This window comes from Oncorhynchus masou, unplaced genomic scaffold, assembly GCF_036934945.1.
Source record: "Oncorhynchus masou masou isolate Uvic2021 unplaced genomic scaffold, UVic_Omas_1.1 unplaced_scaffold_2306, whole genome shotgun sequence".
Lineage (NCBI taxonomy): Eukaryota > Metazoa > Chordata > Actinopteri > Salmoniformes > Salmonidae > Oncorhynchus > Oncorhynchus masou.
Window position 1 is genome coordinate 24010 of NW_027008772.1, and position 17487 is coordinate 41496.

General features: G+C 47.4%; 1 pseudogene; it reads right to left on the minus strand.

Annotated features, from left to right (window-relative positions):
- LOC135533271 (synaptotagmin-17-like) overlaps positions 1–17487 on the minus strand; it is a 56495-nt pseudogene that overhangs the window by 7137 nt on the left and 31871 nt on the right.

The window sequence follows — 17487 nt, forward strand, 5'->3', positions numbered from 1 at the left end:
AGGAGGAGGGGGAGAGAGGAGGTAGGGGAGAGGGAGAGGGGAGAGAGAGAGGGGAGAGAGGGGGAGGAGAGAGGAGTGAGGGGAGGGAGGTAGGAGAGAGGAGAGGGGAGGTAGGGGAGAGAGGAGGGGGAGGTGGGAGTGGGAGTGGAGGAGGTAAGGGGGAGGAGGAGAGGGGGGAGAGAGGGGAGGAGGTAGGGGAGAGGAGGGAGGGAGAGAGAGGAGGAGGTAGGGGGAGAGGAGAGAGGGGGAGAGAGGGAGGGAGGAGGAGAGAGGGGAGAGGGAGGTGTGGGTTAGTTGGTTGGTTATATACAGTTTGAATGAAATCTGCTTGTAAATAGACATTATTCTACACATCATCCTCAGAAAGACCTTACTCCTCCCTCCCCCTCCCCTTACTCCTCCCTCCCTTACTCCTCCCTCCCTTACTTCTCCCTCCCTCCCTTGCTCCTCCCTCCCTACTCCTCCCTCCCTTACTCCTCCCTCTCTTTCTCCTCCCTCCCTCCCCCTCCTCCCTCCCTCCCTTGCTCCTCCCTCCTACACCTCCCTCCCTTTACTCCTCCCTCCCCTTACTCCTCCCTCCCTTACCTCCTCTCTTTCTCCTCCCTCCCTCCCTTACTCCTCCCTCCCTCCCTCCCCTCCCTCCCTCCCCTCCCTCCCTCCCCTTACTCCTCCCTCCCTCCCTCCTCCCTCCCCCCTTACTCCTCCCTCCCTCCCTCCATTACTCCTCCCTCCCTCCCCCTCCCTCCCTCCCTCCCCCCTCCCTCCCTCCCTCCCTCCCTCCCTCCCTCCCTCCCTCCCTCCCTCCCTCCCTCTCTGTTGGTTGTGTAGCAGGTCTCATGTATGTTTTATTACTGGTGACTCAGACAGGGACGTAGGTGTGTTTGGAAGCAGAAAGCAGACCGTGGAACACCGGGTGCAGAGCACAGAGCAAAGAACAACTCAGGGAACATTTACAATATATTCAACTCTGCAAAAACCTGACATAAGACAGTCTCTCTGCCCCTTTCTCTCTCACTCTCACTCTCACTCTCTCTCTCTCTCTCTCTCTCTCTCTCTCTCTCTCTCTCTCTCTCTCTCACCTCCTCTCTCTGCCCCTTTCTCAATCTCTCTCTCTCTCTTTGCCCCTTTCTCAATCTCGCTCTCTCTCCGCCCCTTTCTCAATCTCTCTCTCTCTCTCTCTCTGCCCCTTTCTCAATCTCTCTCTCTCTCTCTCTCTCTCTCTCTCTGCCCCTTTCTCAATCCCCCTCTCTCTCTCTCTGCCCCTTTCTCAATCTCTCTCTCTTTCTCGCCCCCTCTCTCAATTCAATTAAGGGGCTTTATTGTTATGGGAAACACATGTTTACATTGTCAAAGCAAGTGAAATAGATAATAAACAAAAATGAACAGTAAACATCACAGAAGTTCCAAAAGAATAAGAGAATTCAAATCTCATATTATGTATATATACAGTGCAAATAGTTAAAGTATAAAAGGGAAAATAAATAAACATAACTATGGGTTGTATTTACAATGGTGTTGGTTTTTCACTGGTTGGGCTTTTCTTGTGGCAACAGGTCACACATCTTACTGCTGTGATGGCACACTGTGGAATTTCACCCAGTAGATATGGGAGTTTATCAAAATTGATTTGTTTTGAAATGATTTGTGGGTCTGTGTAATCTGAGGGAAATATGTCTCTCTAATATGGTCATACATTTGGCAGGAGGTTAGGAAGTGCAGCTCAGTTTCCACCTCATTTTGTGGGAAGTGAGCACATCCCCTGTCTTCTCTTGAGAGCCAATAACAAGTCTGTACATAGTCAAAGCTTTCTTAATGTTGGGTGAGTCAAAGGCATTGTGTCCTCTCTGTTAAGGGACAAATAACATTCTAGTTGGCTCATTTTTTTTTTGTTCAGTCTGTCAAGTAATTTTATTTTTGTTTTCTCATGATTTGGTTGGGTCTAATTGTGTTGCTGTCCTGGGTCTCTGTAGGGTCTGTTTGTGTTTGTGAACAGAGCCGCAGGACCAGCTTGCTTAGGGGACTCTTTGCCAGGTTCCTCTCTCTGTAGGTGATGGCTTTGTTATGGAAGGTTTGGGAATCGCTTCCTTTTAGGTGGTTGTAGACCCAGCAAGATACAGGGAATCAGGGAAAATAAATAAAGGAAACCATCAGTCATGAATCATCGACTCTCTGATAGGACCTGTTTAACACAACACCCTCCTACTACCTCTCTGAGAGGACCTGTTTAACACAACACCCTCCTACTACTCTCTGATAGGACCTGTTTAACACAACATCCTCCTACTACCTCTCCTGGAGAGGACCTGTTTAACACAACATCCTCCTACTACCCTCTGAGAGGACCTGTTTAACACAACATCCTCCTACTACCTCTCTGGAGGACCTGTTTAACACAACATCCTCCTACTACCTCTCTGAGAGGACCTGTTTAACACAACACCCTCCTACTACCTCTCTGAGAGGACCTGTTTAACACAACACCCTCCTACTACCTCTCTGAGAGGACCTGTTTAACACAACACCCTCCTACTACCTCTCTGAGAGGACCTGTTTAACACAACACCCTCCTACTACCTCTCTGAGAGGACCTGTTTAACACAACACCCTCCTACTACCTCTCTGAGAGGACCTGTTTAACACAACACCCTCCTACTACCTCTCTGAGAGGACCTGTTTAACACAACACCCTCCTACTACCTCTCTGAGAGGACCTGTTTAACACAAGGCACCCTCCTACTACCTCTCTGGAAGGACCTGTTTAACACAACACCCTCCTACTACCTCTCTGAGAGGACCTGTTTAACACAACATCCTCCTACTACCTCTCTGAAGGGGACCTGTTTAACACAACATCCTCCCTACTCTCTCTGAGGACCTGTTTAACACAACACCCCTCCCTACTACCTCTCTGAGAGGACCTGTTTAACACAACACCCCTCCTACTGCCTCTCTATGAGAGGACCTGTTTAACACAACATCCTCCTACTACCTCTCTGAGAGGACCTGTTTAACACAACACCCTCCTACTACCTCTCTGAGAGGACCTGTTTAACACAACATCCTCCTACTACCTCTCTGAGGACCTGTTTAACACAACATCCTCCTACTACCTCTCTGAGAGGACCTGTTTAACACAACACCCTCCTACTACCTCTCTGAGAGGACCTGTTTAACACAACACCCTCCTACTACCTCTCTGAGAGGACCTGTTTAACACAACATCCTCCTACTACCTCTCTGGAGGGACCTGTTTAACACAACATCCTCCTACTACCTCTCTGAGAGGACCTGTTTAACACAACATCCTCCTACTACCTCTCTGAGAGGACCTGTTTAACACAACACCCTACTACCTCTCTGATAGGACCTGTTTAACACAACATCCTCCTACTACCTCTCTGAGAGGACCTGTTTAACACAACATCCTCCTACTACCTCTCTGAGAGGACCTGTTTTAACACAACACCCTCCTACTACCTCTCTGAGAGGACCTGTTTAACACAACATCCTCCTGAGAGGACTACCTCTCTCTGGAGGGACCTGTTTTAACACAAACACCCTCCTACTACCTCTCCTGAGAGGACCTGTTTAACACAACACCCTCCTACTGTTAACACAACATCCTCCTCTCTGAGAGGACCTGTTTAACACAACACCCTCCTACCTCTCTGGGGGACCTGTTTAACACAACACCTCCTACTACCTCTCTGAGAGGACCTGTTTAACACAACACCCTCCTACTACCTCTCTGAGAGGACCTGTTTAACACAACACCCTCCTACTACCTCTCTGAGAGGACCTGTTTAACACAACACCCTCCTACTACCTCTCTGAGAGGACCTGTTTAACACAACATCCTCCCTACTACCTCTCTGAGAGGACCTGTTTAACACTGAGAGGACCACCATCCTCCTACTACCTCTCTGAGAGGACCTGTTTAACACAACATCCTCCTACTACCTCTCTGAGAGGACCTGTTTAACACAACATCCCTCCCTACTACCTCTCTGAGAGGACCTGTTTAACACAACATCCTCCTACTACCTCTCTGAGAGGACCTGTTTAACACAACATCCTCCTACTACCTCTCTGAGAGGACCTGTTTAACACAACATCCTCCTACTACCTCTCTGAGAGGACCTGTTTTAAATATTCTCCTACTACCTCTCTGATAGGACCTGTTTAACACAACATCCTCCTACTACCTCTCTCTGAGAGGACCTGTTTAACACAACATCCTCCTACTACTACTCTCTGAGAGGCCCTGTTTAACACAACGTCCTCCTACTACCTCTCTGAGAGGCCCTGTTTAACACAACATCCTCCTGCTACCTCCTGAAGGACCTGTTTAACACAACATCCTCCTACTACCTCTCCAGAGGACCTGTTTAACACAACACCCTCCTACTACCTCTGAGAGGACCTGTTTAACACAACATCCTCCTACTACCTCTCTGAGAGGACCTGTTTAACACAGCATCCTCCTACCTCTCTGAGAGGACCTGTTTAACACAACATCCTCCTACTACCTCTCTGAGAGGACCTGTTTAACACAACATCCTCCTACTACCTCTCTGAGAGGACCTGTTTAACACAGCATCCTCCTACTACCTCTCTGAGAGGACCATTTGTGTGTGTGTGTGTGTGTGTGTGTGTTTGCGTTAGTGTGTGTGTGTATGTGTGTGTGTGTGTGTGTGTTTTTGCGTTAGTGTGTGTGTGTGTGTGTGTGTGTGTGTTTGTGTGTGTGTGTGTTCATGTGTTTAGTGTGTGTGTGTGTCTGTGTGTGTGTTAGTGTGTGTGTGTGTGTGTGTGTGTGTTTGCGTTAGTGTGTGTGTGGTGTGTGTGTGTGTGTGTGTGTGTGTGTGTGTGTGTGTGTGTGTGTGTGTGTTTGCATTTAGTGTGTGTGTGTGTGTGTGTGTGTGTGTGTGTGTGTGTGTGTGTGTGTATGTGTGTGTGTGTGTGTGTGTGTATGTGCCCTCCCTCTCCTTCTACCGAGACACAATCAATAACCTCCTGCTCTCTTAATAAGATCTCAAATGCCACCCTATTCCCTACATAGTGCACTATATTTGGGCCCATCATCATAATCATCATGAATAGTACATTAATAGCGTGTGTGTGTGTGTGTGTGTGTTATGTCTGGTCTCCTTCACACCCTCCTTTATCCTTGGCAGAGGCTATATTTACCCAGAGCAGGACAATGAAGAGTCAGTAAGAGAGGGAGGAAGGGAGGGAGTGGTGGAGTGAGAGGAGAGGAGAGGGAAGGGAGGGAGGGAGGAGAAGGAGTGAGAGGAGGAGAGGGGGCAGTGAGAGAAGAAACAGGCCTGTTTCCATTCAGCACCACACACATTCAGCACACACACACACACACACACACACATAGAGGGGGAAGGAGATCCTCAGAATTAGATAATTCTAAGCGGAAGAGGGATGGAGAGAGAGAGTGAGGAGAAGAGAAGAGAGAGAGAGAGAAGAGGGAGACAGAGAGAGAGAGGGAGAAGGGAGAGAGTTGGAGAGAGAGAGAGAGAGAGAGAGAGAGGGGGAGACAGAGAGAGAGAGGGAGAGAGGGGAGAGAGAGGGAGAGAAGAGAAAGAGAGAGAGAGACAGAGAGAGGGGGAAAGAGCAAGAGAGTTGGAGAGAGAGAGAGAGAGAGAGAGAGAGAGAGAGAGAGGGGGAGAGGGGGAGAGAGAGAGAGAGAGGGAGAGAGAGAGAGAGAGAGAGAGAGAGAGAGAGAGAGAGAAAGAGAGAGAGAGAGACAGAGAGGGGAGAGCAAGCAAGAGAGTTGGAGAGAGAGAGAGAGAGAGAGAGAGAGAGAGGGGGGAGAGAGGGGGAGAGAGAGAGAGAGAGAGAGAGAGAGAGAGAGAGAGAGAGAGAGAGAGAGAGAGAGAGAGAGAGAGAGAGAGAGAGAGAGATGGTAGTGTGTTAAGCATAGGTTTAGCTGTATAGCTAGGTGGAAAATGGCAGCTTCCTGGGTCCAGATTTGTCTTGGCAAGTCAACTCCCATGGTCATTGTCACATGTCATGTTTGACAGTACAATAGTGGAGTACAATACTGTACTGAGAAAAGGAACACAATGCAGAAATACAAGTTTGTTCTTGCCTAGGATTTAACATCCATTGTATTCAATAGTTGAGCCAACCCCCGAGATTTAGGCTGCTGCCTTTCTCAAGGGTCTCATGTCACATCACAAACAGATCTGGGACCAGTCTAGATACATTACAGTCTGCAGCTACACCACATTTAGAAACCTCAGCACAGATCTGGGACCAGTCTAGATACATTACAGTCTGTAGCTACACCACATTTAGAAACCTCACCACAGATCTGGGACCAGTCTAGATACATTACAGTCTGCAGCTACACCACATTTAGAAAGCTCACCACAGATCTGGGACCAGTCTCTAGATACATTACAGTCTGCAGCTACACCACATTTAGAAAGCCTCACCACAGATCTGGGACCAGTCTAGATACATTACAGTCTGTAGCTACACCACATTTAGAAACCTCACCACAGATCTGGGACCAGTCTAGATACATTACAGTCTGCAGCTACACCACATTTAGAAAGCTCACCACAGATCTGGGACCAGTCTCTAGATACATTACAGTCTGCAGCTACACCCATTTAGAAACCTCACCACAGATCTGGGACCAGTCTAGATACATTACAGTCTGCAGCTACACCACATTTAGAAACCTCACCACAGATCTGGGACCAGTCTAGATACATTACAGTCTGCAGCTACACCACATTTAGAAACCTCACCACAGATCTGGGACCAGTCTCTAGAAACCTCACCACAGATCTGGGACCAGTCTGGATACATTACAGTCTACAGCTACACCACATTTAGAAACCTCACCACAGATCTGGGACCAGTCTCTAGATACATTACAGTCTGCAGCTGAAATGTCACTTTTACCACCAGGTCTAAGATAGGCTGGCTACCGAATGAATCAATGAATGCTAGGTCTAAGCAGTGAACACAGTAGCTACTGCTGGCCAAATGAGTAGCCTAGCGACTGCCTAGAGACGGGCTAGAGATGCCCTGGCGACGCCCTGGCAACCGTTGCCACGGCAATTACTCCTAATTGTCAGCAGTGCGGAAGTGGCGTTTGTGAAGGCTGTGCGGACCCCTCTATCTCTGTTTTGCATTGCTCTGGTTGTCTCTCTTATCTCGCTTTCCTCTCTCTCCTTCGCTCTCTCCTCTCCCTCTCTCTCTCTCCATCTCTCTCTCATTCCTCTCTCTCTGTCTCTCTCTTTCCATCTGTCTATCTCTCTATCCATCCCTCTGTCCTTCTCTCTCACTCCCCATCCTTCTTCCACTCCCCATCACTCCTCTCCCTCCCTCATCCTCTCTCACTCTCTCTCTCTCTCTCTCTCTCTCTCTCTCTCTCTCTCTGTCTCTCTCCTCCCCTCCCCATCACCTCTCTCTCTCTCTCTCTCTCTCTGTCTCTCTCTCTCTCCTCCTCTCTCTCTCTCTCTCTGTCTCTGTCTCTCCCCCCTCCCCATCTCTCTCTCTCTCTCTCTCTCTCTCTCTCTCTCTCTCTCTCTCTCTCTCTCTCTCTTTCTCTCTCTCTCTCTCTCTCTCTCTCTCTCTCTCTCTCTGGGCTGTACCTGTAAATACCAGGCTGACTTCGCTGAGGTCTTCGTGGGGACTCTGAAGCTGAACGACTCGTTGTAGAAGGGTCGATGGTTCCTTTCATACAGGAAGTCTTCTTGGTCTTTACCAGCTTCAGCCCTGTTACCAGCTGAACCTTCACAAACGGGTCTGTAGATAGAGACAGGAAGGAAGTTAAATGTTCTGTTACCAGCTGAACCTTCACAAACGGGTCTGGGGGAGGGGTGTAGATAGAGACAGAAGGAAGTTAAATGTTCTGTTACCAGCAGAACCTTCACAAACGGGTCTGGGGGAGGGGTGTAGATAGAGACAGAAAGGAAGTTAAATGTTCTGTTACCAGCTGAACCTTCACAAACGGGTCTGGGGGGGGTCAGGTGAGTTACAGGTTTCTGCAGTTATTACCTGTTAAATGTTCTGTTATTCAGGTTTCTGCAGTTATGATCCCTACCACATGTCTGTCTGCAGAGGCTGATCCCTAGGTGTGTTATTCAGGTTTCTGCAGTTATTACCTGATCCCCAGGTGTGTCAGGTGTGTTATTCAGGTTTCTGCAGTTATTACCTGATCCCCAGGTGTGTCAGGTGTGTTATTCAGGTTTCTGCAGTTATTTCCTGATCCCCAGGTGTGTCAGGTGTGTTATTCAGGTTTCTGCAGTTATTACCTGATCCCTAGGTGTGTCAGGTGTGTTATTCAGGTTTCTGCAGTTATTTCCTGATCCCCAGGTGTGTCAGGTGTGTTATTCAGGTTTCTGCAGTTATTACCTGATCCCCAGGTGTGGTATATGAGGTGTTATTCAGGTCTCCTCAAATCAAATGTTATTAGCCACATGCTTGATAAACACCAGGTGTGGACAAATAGTGAAAAGCTGACTGACAGGTCCTTCCCAACAATAAAGAAATAACAAAAATGTAATAACAGAATCACAATGAGTAATGATAACTTGGTTATATACACAGGGTACCAGTACTGAGTCATTGATAACTTGGTTATATACGGGGTATCAGTACTGAGTCAATGATAACTTGGTTATATACACAGGGTACCAGTACCTAGTCAATGATAACTTGGTTATACACGGGTACCAGTACCTAGTCAATGATAGGTTTCTGGTTATTACACAGGGCACCAGTACCTAGTCAATGATAACATGGTTATATACACAGGGTACCAGTACCTAGTCAATGATAATGGTTATATACACAGGGTACCAGTACATAGTCAATGATAACTTGGTTATAAACAGGGTACAAGTACCTAGTCAATGAAACTTGGTTATATACACGGTACCAGTACTGACAATATAACAGGGTTATATACACAGTAATGCCAGTACCTAGTCAATGATAACTTGGTTATATACAGGGTACCAGTACCTAGTCAATGATAACTTGGTTATATACACGGGGTACCAATACTAGTCAATGATAACTTGGTTATATACACGGGGTACCAGTACCTAGTCAATGATAACTTGGTTATATACACAGGGTACCAGTACCCAGTCAATGATAACTTGGTTATATACACAGGGTACCAGTACATAGTCAATGATAACTTGGTTATATACACAGGGTACAAGTACCTAGTCAATGATAACTTGGTTATATACACAGGGTACCAGTACTGAGTCATTGATAACTTGGTTATATACACAGGTACCAGTACTGAGTCAATGATAACTTGGTTATATACACAGGGTACCAGTACTGAGTCAATGATAACTTGGTTATATACACAGGGTACCAGTACTGAGTCAATGATAACTTGGTTATATACACAGGGTACCAGTACCTAGTCAATGATAACTTGGTTATATACACAGGGTACCAGTACCTAGTCAATGATAACTTGGTTATATACACGGGTACCAGTACCTAGTCAATGATAACTTGGTTATATACACAGGGTACCAGTACCTAGTCAATGATAACATGGTTATATACACAGGGTACCAGTACCTAGTCAATGATAACTTGGTTATATACAATGATAACTTGGGGTACCAGTACCTAGTCAATAATAACTTGGTTATATACACGGGGTACCAGTACCTAGTCAATGATAACTTGGTTATATACGGGGTACCAGTACCTAGTCAATGATAACTTGGTTATATACACAGGGTACCAGTACCTAGTCAATGATAACTAGGTTATATACACAGGGTACCAGTACCTAGTCAATGATAACTTGGTTATATACACGGGGTACCAGTACCTAGTCAATGATAACTTGGTTATATACACAGGGTACCAGTACATAGTCTGAGTCAATGATAACTTGGTTATATACATAGGGTACCAGTACCTAGTCAATGATAACTTGGTTATATACACAGGGTACCAGTACATAGTCAATGATAACTTGGTTATATACACAGGGTACAAGTACCTAGTCAATGAAAACTTGGTTATATACACGGGGTACCAGTACTGAGTCAATGATAACTTGGTTATATACGTAGGGTACCAGTACCTAGTCAATGATAACTTGGTTATATACACAGGTACCAGTACCTAGTCAATGATAACTTGGTTATATACGGGTACCAGTACCTAGTCAATGATAACTTGGTTATATACACAGATACACCAGTACCCAGTCAATGATAACTTGGCTATATACACAGGGTACCAGTACCTAGTCAATGATAACTTGGTTATATACACAGGGTACAAGTACCTAGTCAATGATAACTTGGTTATATACACGGGGTACCAGTACCTAGTCAATGATAACTTGGTTATATACACAGGGTACCAGTACTGAGTCAATGATAACTTGGTTATATACACAGCTTACCAGTACTGAGTCAATGATAACTTGTTATATATACAGGGTACCAGTACTGAGTCAATGATAACTTGGTTATATACACAGAGTACCAGTACTGAGTCAATGATAACTTGTTATATACCTAGGGTACACAGTACCTAGTCAATGATAACTTGGCTATATACACGGGGTACCAGTACCTAGTCAATGATAACTTGGCTATATACACAGGGTACCAGTACATAGTCAATGATAACTTGGTTATATACACAGGGTACCAGTACCTGAGTCAATGATAACTTGGTTATATACACAGGGTACCAGTACCTAGTCAATGATAACTTGGTTATATACACGGGGTACCAGTACCTAGTCAATGATAACTTGGTTATATACACGGGTACCAATACCTAGTCAATGATAACTTGGTTATATAACACGGGGTACCAGTACTGAGTCAATGATAACTTGGTTATATACACGGGGTACCAGTACCTAGTCAATGATAACTTGGTTATATACACGGGGTACCAGTACTGAGTCAATGATAACTTGGTTATATACACAGGTACCAGTACCTAGTACGATAACTTGGTTATATGTACCAGTACTGGGTCAATGATAACTTGGTTATATACATGGGGTACCAGTACTGAGTCAATGATAACTTGGTTATATACACAGGGTACCAGTACTGAGTCAATGATAACTTGGTTATATACACAGGGTACCAGTACCTAGTCAATGATAACTTGGTTATATACACTGGGTACCAGTACTGAGTCAATAACAACTTGGCTGTATACAAAGGGTACCAGCACTGAGGCAATGATAACTTGGCTATATACAAGGGGTACCAGTACTGAGTCAATGTTCAGAGGTACCTGTTAAATAAGATATATATGTACATATATCAAGGAATAAAGTGACAGATTAGTTAAGTTTAGTTTAGTTTATTAGGATCCCCATAAGCTACTGCACATATAAAATGTTTAGGGCCTTCCCCTGGCACGGCCTGGTGTAGAAGTCCTGCTGGCACAGGGCTCGGCCCCAGTGATGTACTGGGCCGTACTCACTACCCTCTGTATTGCCTTCCGGGCAGATGCCAAGCAGTTGCCGTACCAAGTTGTGATGCAGCCAGTGAAGATGTTCTCTCAATGGTGCAGCTGTGCCATTTTTTAAGGATCTCAGGGCCCATGCCAAATCTTTTCAGCCCCCTGAGGGGGAGGCCCTCTTCACGACTGTGTTCGTGTGTGTAGACCATGATCTTTAGTGATGTGGACACCTGCTCCACTACAGCCCCGTCCATGTGAATGGGGGCTGCTCGGCCCTCTGTCTCCTGTAGTCCACGATCAGCTCCTTTGTCTTGCTCACATTGAGGGAGAGGTTGTTGTCCCGTCACCACACTGCCAGGTCTCTGACCTCCTCCCTAGAGGCTGTTTAATCATCTTCGGTGATCAGGCCTTCTACCATCATGTGGTCAGCAAACTTAATGATGGTGTCGGAGTCGTGTGTGACCATGAAGTCGTAAGTGAACAGGGAGTACTGGAGGGGACTAAGCACGCACCCCTGAGGGGCCCCCGTATTCAGGGTCAGCTTGGCGGATGTGTTGTTGCCTACCCTCAACACCTGGGGGCATCCCGTCAGGAAGTCCAGGATCCAGGTGCAGATGGAGGTGTTCAGTCCCAGGGTCCTTAGCTTAATGATGAGCTTCGTGGGCACTATGGTGTTGAACGCTGAGCCGTAGTCAATGAATAGCATTCTCACATACGGTAGGTGTTCCTTTTGTCCAAGTGGGAAAGGACAGTGTGGAGTGCAATAGAGATTGCGTCATCTGTGGATCTGTTGGGGCGGTATGCAAATTAGAGTGGGTCCAGGTTGTCTGGGATGATGGTGTTGATGTGAGCCATGACTCTCAAGGCATTTTATGGCTACAGAGTGCTACGGGAGATAGGCATTTAGACAGCTCACCATGGTGTTTTTGGGCACAGGGACTATGGTGGTCTGCTTGAAACATGTAGGTGTTACATACTGGGTCAGGGAGAGGAAATGTCAGTGAAGACACTGGCCAGCTGGTTCTGAGGACTCATCCTAGTAATCCATCTGGCCCCGTGGCCTTGTGAATGTTCACCTGTTCAAAGGTCTGACTCACATCGGCTATGGGAGCGTGATCACACAGTCGTACAGAACAGCTGGTGCTCGCACGCATGGTTCAGTGTTGCTTGCCTCGAAGCGAGCAAAGAAGGCATTTAGCTCATCTGGTAGGCTCGTGTCACTGGGCATCTCGCTGCTGGTTTTCTCTTTGTAATCCGTGATAGTTTGCAAGCCCTGCCACATCTGATGAGCGTCAGAGCCAGTGTAGTAGGATTAGATCTTAGTACTGTATTGACACTTTGCCTGTTTGCTTGGTCGTCAAAGGGCATAGTGGGATGTCTTACAAGTGTCCAGGTTAGTGTCCCGCTCCATGAAAGCGGCACCTATAGTCTTTAGCTCAGTGCGGCTGTTGCCTGTAATCCATGGCTTCTGGTTGGGAAATGTATGTAGGTATCCCTCCTCTGGCATTCAGGTGTCCCTCCTCTGTTAGTCAGGTATCCCCCCTCTGTTAGTCAGGTATCCCTCCTCTGGCATTCAGGTGTCCCTCCTCTGTTAGTCAGGTATCCTCCTCTGTTAGTCAGGTATCCCTCCTCTGTTAGTCAGGTATCCCTCCTCTGTTAGTCAGGTATCCCTCTGTTAGTCAGGTATCCCTCCTCTGTTAGTCAGGTATCCCTCCTCTGTTAGTCAGGTATCCCTCTGTTAGTCAGGTATCCCTCCTCTGTTAGTCAGGTATCCCCCTTCTGTTAGTCAGGTATCCCCCCTCTGTTAGTCAGGTATCCCTCCTCTGTTAGTCAGGTATCCCTCCTCTGTTAGTCAGGTATCCCCTCTGTTAGTCAGGTATCCCTCCTCTGTTAGTCAGGTATCCACTCTGTTAGTCAGGTATCCCCCTCTGTTAGTCAGGTATCCCCCTCTGTTAGTCAGGTATCCCCCTCTGTTAGTCAGGTATCCCCCTCTGTTAGTCAGGTATCCCTCCTCTGTTAGTCAGGTATCCCTCCTTTGTTAGTCAGGTATCCCTCCACTCTGTTAGTCAGGTATCCCTCCTCCTCTGTTAGTCCCCCTCATTAGTCAGGTATCTCCTCCCTCTGTTAGTCAGGTATCCCTCCTCTGTTAGTCAGGTATCCCTCCTCTGTTAGTCAGGTATCCCTCCTCTGTTAGTCAGGTATCCCCCTCTGTTAGTCAGGTATCCCTCCTCTGTTAGTCAGGTATCCTCTGTTAGTCAGGTATCCCCCTCTGTTAGTCAGGTATCCCCCTCTGTTAGTCAGGTATCCCCCTCTGTTAGTCAGGTATCCCCCTCTGTTAGTCAGGTATCCCTCCCTCTGTTAGTCAGGTATCCCCCTCTGTTCAGGTATCCTCTGTTAGTCAGGTATCCCTCCTCTGTTAGTCAGGTATCCCTCTCTGTTAGTCAGGTATCCCTCTGTTATTCAGGTATCCTCTGTTAGTCAGGTATCCTCTGTTCACTCTGTTATCAGGTATCCCCCCTCTGTTAGTCAGGTATCCCCCTCTGTTAGTCAGGTATCCTCCTCTGTTAGTCAGGTATATCCAGGTATCCTCTGTTAGTCAGGTATCCCCCTCTGTTAGTCAGGTATCCCCCTCTGTTAGTCAGGTATCCCCACTCTGTTATTCAGGTATCCCCCCTCCTCTGTTAGTCAGGTATCCCTCCTCTGTTAGTCAGGTATCCCCTCTGTTAGTCAGGTATCCCTCCTCTGTTAGTCAGGTATCCCCCTCTGTTAGTCAGGTATCCCTCCTCTGTTAGTCAGGTATCCTCTGTTAGTCAGGTATCCCCCTCTGTTAGTCAGGTATCCCCCTCTGTTAGTCAGGTATCCCTCCTCTGTTAGTCAGGTATCCCTCTGTTAGTCAGGTATCCCTCCTCTGTTAGTCAGGTATCCCCACTCTGTTAGTCAGGTATCCCCTCTGTTAGTCAGGTATCCCCCTCTGTTAGTCAGGTATCCCTCCTCTGTTAGTCAGGTATCCCCCTCTGTTAGTCAGGTATCCCCTCTGTTAGTCAGGTATCCTCCTCTGTTAGTCAGGTATCCTCCTCTGTTCAGGTATCCCTCTGTTAGTCAGGTATCCCTCCTGTTAGTCAGGTATCCCTCTGTTATTCAGGTATCCCCCTCTGTTAGTCAGGTATCCCTCCTCTGTTAGTCAGGTATCCACTCTGTTAGTCAGGTATCCCCCTCTGTTAGTCAGGTATCCCCCTCTGTTAGTCAGGTATCCCCTCTGTTAGTCAGGTATCCCTCCTCTGTTAGTCAGGTATCCCCCTCTGTTAGTCAGGTATCCCCCTCTGTTAGTCAGGTATCCCCTCTGTTAGTCAGGTATCCCCCTCTGTTAGTCAGGTATCCCCTCTGTTCCCTCCTTTATTCAGGTATCCCCCCTCTGTTATTCAGGTATCCCCACTCTGTTAGTCAGGTATCCCTCCTCTGTTAGTCAGGTATCCCTCTGTTAGTCAGGTATCCCTCCTCTGTTAGTCAGGTATCCCTCTGTTAGTCAGGTATCCCCCCTCTGTTAGTCAGGTATCCCTCCTCTGTTAGTCAGGTATCCCCCCTCTGTTAGTCAGGTATCCCTCCTCTGTTAGTCAGGTATCCCTCCTCTGTTATTCAGGTATCCCTCCTCTGTTAGTCAGGTATCCCTCCTCTGTTAGTCAGGTATCCCCCCTCTGTTAGTCAGGTATCCCTCCTCTGGCATTCAGGTATCCCCACTCTGTTAGTCAGGTATCCCCCCTCTGTTATTCAGGTATCCCTCCTCTGTTAGTCAGGTATCCCTCCTCTGTTAGTCAGGTATCCCCACTCAGTTATTCAGGTATCCCGTCTGTCGTTGAGATATCCCCTCTGTCATTCAGGTATCCACTCTGTTATTTAGGTATCCCCTCTGTCATTCAGGTATCCACTCTGTTAGTCAGGTATCCCTCCTCTGTTAGTTAGGTATCCCTCCTCTGTTAGTCAGGTATCCCCCCTCTGTCGTTCAGGTATCCCCCATCTGTCGGTCAGGTATCCCTCCTCTGTTAGTCAGGTATCCCTGTTAGTCACTCTGTTAGTCAGGTATCCCTCCTCTGTTAGTCAGGTATCCCTCACTCTGTTAGTCAGGTATCCCTCCTCTGTTAGTCAGGTATCCCCCTCTGTTAGTTAGGTATCCTCTCCTCTGTTAGTCAGGTATCCCTCCTCTGTTAGTCAGGTATCCCTCTGTTAGTCAGGTATCCCTCCTCTGTTAGTCAGGTATCCCCCTCTGTTAGTCAGGTATCCCTCTGTTAGTCAGGTATCCTCTGTTAGTCAGGTATCCCTCCTCTGTTATTCAGGTATCCCCCTCTGTTAGTCAGGTATCCCCCTCTGTTAGTCAGGTATCCCTCCTCTGTTAGTCAGGTATCCCCCTCTGTTAGTATCTGTTAGTCAGGTATCCCCCTCTGTTAGTCAGGTATCCCTCCTCTGTTAGTCAGGTATCCCTGTTAGTCAGGTATCCCCCTCTGTTATTCAGGTATCCCCCTCTGTTAGTCAGGTATCCCCTCCTCTGTTATTCAGGTATCCCCTCTGTCATTCAGGTATCCCTCTGTTATTCAGGTATCCCCCCTCTGTTATTCAGGTATCCCTCACTCTGTTATTCAGGTATCCCCCTCTGTTAGTCAGGTATCCCTCCTCTGTTAGTCAGGTATCCCCCTCTGTTAGTCAGGTATCCCTCCACTCTGTTAGTCAGGTATCCCCAGGTATCCCCCTCTGTTATTCAGGTATCCCCTCTGTTAGTCAGGTATCCCTCCTCTGTTCGTCAGGTATCCCCCTCTGTTAGTCAGGTATCCCTCCTCTGTTAGTCAGGTAGTCAGGTATCCCTCCTCTGTTAGTCAGGTATCCCCCTCTGTTAGTCAGGTATCCCTCCTCTGTTCGTTCAGGTATCCCCTCTCAGGTATCTCCTCTGTTATTCAGGTAGTCAGGTATCCCTCCTCTGTTAGTCAGGTATCCCTCCTCTGTTAGTCAGGTATCCCCCTCTGTTAGTCAGGTATCCCTCCTCTGTCGTTCAGGTATCCCCCCTCTGTTAGTCAGGTATCCCTCCTCTGTTAGTCAGGTATCCCCTCTCTGTTATTCAGGTATCCCTCTGTTAGTCAGGTATCCCTCCTCTGTAGTCTGTTAGTCAGGTATCCCTCCTCTGTCGTTCAGGTATCCCCCCTCTGTTAGTCAGGTATCCCTCCTCTGTTATTCAGGTATCCCTCCTCTGTTAGTCAGGTATCCCCCCTCTGTTAGTCAGGTATCCCTCCTCTGTTAGTCAGGTATCCCTCCTCTGTTATTCAGGTATCCCCCCTCTGTTAGTCAGGTATCCCTCCTCTGTTAGTCAGGTATCCCTCCTCTGTTAGTCAGATATCCCCCTCTGGTCATCCCTCTCCTGTTAGGGTATCTGTTAGTTAGGTATCCCTCCTCTGTTATTCAGGTATCCCTCCTCTGTTAGTCAGGTATCCCCACTCTGTTAGTCAGGTATCCCCCCTCTGTTAGTCAGGTATCCCTCCTCTGTTAGTCAGGTATCCCTCCTCTGTTAGTCAGGTATCCCCCTCTGTTAGTCAGGTATCCCCCTCTGTTAGTCAGGTATCCCTCCTCTGTTAGTCAGGTATCCCCCTCTGTTATTCAGGTATCCCTCTGTTAGTCAGGTATCCCCACTCTGTTATTCAGGTATCCTCCTCTGTTAGTCAGGTATCCCTCCTCTGTTAGTCAGGTATCCCCACTCTGTTAGTCAGGTATCCCCCTCTGTTAGTCAGGTATCCCTCCTCTGTTAGTCAGGTATCCTCCTCTGTTAGTGGGTATCCCCCTCTCAGGTTAGTCAGGTATCCCTCCTCTGTTAGTCAGGTATCCCCACTCTGTTAGTCAGGTATCCCCCTCTGTTAGTCAGGTATCCCCCTCTGTTAGTCAGGTATATCCCCCTCTGTTAGTCAGGTATCCCCCTCTGTTAGTCAGGTATCCCCCTCTAGTCAGGTAGTCAGGTATCCCCCTCTGTTAGTCAGGTATCCCCCTCTGTTAGTCAGGTAT